This window comes from Arachis duranensis, chromosome 4 (genome assembly GCF_000817695.3).
Source record: "Arachis duranensis cultivar V14167 chromosome 4, aradu.V14167.gnm2.J7QH, whole genome shotgun sequence".
Classification (NCBI taxonomy): domain Eukaryota; kingdom Viridiplantae; phylum Streptophyta; class Magnoliopsida; order Fabales; family Fabaceae; genus Arachis; species Arachis duranensis.
Genome location: NC_029775.3, coordinates 57,838,534 through 57,841,298, shown reverse-complemented (window position 1 = coordinate 57,841,298; position 2,765 = coordinate 57,838,534). Strand labels below are relative to the sequence as shown.

General features: G+C 35.7%; 1 long non-coding RNA gene across 1 annotated transcript in view; it reads right to left on the bottom strand.

The window, feature by feature from the left end:
- LOC127746803 (uncharacterized) overlaps window positions 1–2,024 on the bottom strand; it is a 9,767-nt gene extending 7,743 nt beyond the window's left edge. The window contains exon 1 of the long non-coding RNA XR_008008586.1: window positions 1,086–2,024. This is a non-coding gene — a long non-coding RNA (uncharacterized LOC127746803). The remainder of the gene's footprint in view (window positions 1–1,085) is intronic.
- Between the last annotated feature and the right edge of the window lie 741 nt (window positions 2,025–2,765).

Below are 2,765 nucleotides of genomic sequence, written 5' to 3'. Positions count from 1 at the left end.
TCCCCTAAAACTCGGACTTAGCCACCCTTACGAGTTCCCTCTTTCTCCACAAATCACCTGCCCTTTTATCAATAGTTATCGCAACAACAGAATCTCAATAATCATTTCATCATAAATCAGTTTAACGATCGACATTCTAACATCAATTAAAATCAGAGTTTTCATAAACCATTCTTTAAAAGTAAATCAATCCAGCTTCGAAAATTCATAACTAATATTCCGAACACCATCCTTTCATATTTCCAATTATTTTTTAAGTTACTTAGTTGTTAGCAAAGTTACCAATTTATTCTAAAGATCATACTTTAAGAAAATACTTTAGTAATCAACTTTCAATCCTTTAACCGTTCTCAAAATCAACTCTAGTTAACCTTAAATCAACAATAAGAACAAACTCAACATAATCAACTAAAATCTGAATTTCCAATAACTCTGAAATAATCAGAAGGCAGTCACAATTAAACCATTATCACAACAATTCTAAACCAAGCACAAGCTTGAATCAGTTCAATACTCAATACAATATTATTCAGTCAAATTAACACATCCAGTAACCAATAATTTCTCAAACAAGCTTGCAACAATATCCACCCTCATCAATTACATTTCAATTTCACAACTAAATCAAGAAATCAGCATAACCAGGAATTCAAGTAATTATTCACTTTCAAACAATTCAATCATTATTCACAAATCACAATTCACAGCCTCAAATCAAAATCAGCTTTAATACCACACCAATCACACATCCACAACCTCAATCCAAGCTTAATTCCACCAACTAATCTCATAACAAAACCATACATTCACAGCAACAATCCAAACTCAATTCATCAATTATCCATTCAATAGCCTTTCAATAATTAACTCAGAATATTTCAATTTAATAAATTACACTAAATTATTCATTATTCCCAACAGCATCTAATTTCAGTCACAGCTCAGGATAATCACAACAACCAACTAATTCCAAATGCATTTCAAGTCATTCATGTTAATTAAGAAATTCTTAACCATTGTTAACCATTTGCACTTATTCAAATAACTTGGTGGGCATTCTAAATTAAAAACGTTAAATCCCCTACCTCAGAGTGTCGAAATTTGCAGAAATTACTAAACACAGCAGCTCCATTGACAGTTCCAACACCCATTCCGCTCTCTTGGCAGCTACCATGATGATTCTGGAAAGCTCCATTGATGATGGAAGGCCTCAGCATCAGCCAAACAGCGACGATAACGATTCAGAATGGATCCAGAGCATCAGCTGACAGCAGCTCCAGCAGCGGCAGTGGCACTCTTGTCAAATTCCAAAAACTAAAAGCAGAGACAGAGCAGAGCAAGAACAGCAGCAGTAATCTTGAACCCAACAAACAGCAGCGGCAAGCCAACAGTAGCTCGGGTGGTGGTTCAATAGATCAACAGCAGCGCAGCAGCTCGAGGGTGGTTATGGCAGTGGCGGAAGCTTCGCCGGCGGGATTGGAAGTAGCAGCGATGACTGAGTGCACAACAGTCCTCTTCCTCGCGTTCTACTCGACGGCGGCTCCAATACAGACCAGCGGCGACGGCGGCTTTCCTCCGTGGCGAGCTCGCAGCAGACGCGATGCCACTCTCCTCTGTTTCTCTCTTCCTTCTCGGCGTGGGTGGATGGCACGACGGCGATGCGGTGGCAGCTCGCGAGGATGGCGACGGCAACCTGTGGCGCTAACGGTGACGAGGCTGGTCGCGGGCTTCTCTTTTTCGTCGCGTCAACCCTGGCTCGCGGCACTCTCTCCTCTGGGCGCTGCTCCCTGCCTCAACTCTGGTCATCTCCTGCAACGGCGTTGGCGACAAGACGGCGGTTGCGTGGCCACGGCTCCCTCTTCTCCTCTGATTCCGAGCTCTCTCTCTTCTCCCTTTCCATTTCTGCCTTTCTCTCTCAGCTATGTGTGTGTTGTATGACCGTTAGGGGAAGGAAGGGAAGTGTGGCTGACGGCTGTTGTTGAGGCGAGTGGGGAGGGTTAGGGTTTTTGATTAGGAACTTAGGGTTTATAATTTGGAAAATTAGGGTTTTTGAATTTGATTTGGGAATTAGGGTTAGAAATTAGGAATTTTATAAAGTAATATAGTAGATATGAATAGATATTTTGATAAAATTGGAGGGTAAGATAATTTTAAAATCAAATATACTCTATTAAAAATTTAGGAACATTATTTATCAACATATTGCTAAATTCAATCAATTATTTTTAATTTAAATTATAACATAATCATATTAATCACATTTTTATAAAATATAGTTTTAACTCAATATTAATTCTTCAAATTAAATGATATAATTTTTCATTATTTTTCTATCTCCAAAACTTTAATTTCGATTTATAAAATAACTAATTATAATAAAAATTATACATAAATATTAATTGACTTAAACTTAAGGTAATTTATAAATATCAATCTAATTATTTCTAATAAAATAATTTCTAGGAGTCCAAATTAATAACATAATTCATCCAAAATAGAATTAAATTATACAATTCTTCTTATTTTTTAATTATCAAACTTATAATTTCAATCATACCAAATATCTAATAAAGATTATATAAAAATTTTAATCAAATTAAACTCCAATTATGATGAAACTCCATTTAATTATCTTTAGTAAAATAATTTTCTTAAAATAAAATTATCAGTAAATAAAATAATCCACAAATAACTATATATTTAATTTTCAAAAACTAGGGTTGTTACACATAGTGTCTCAAAATTTCAATGAAAAAGTGGTACAG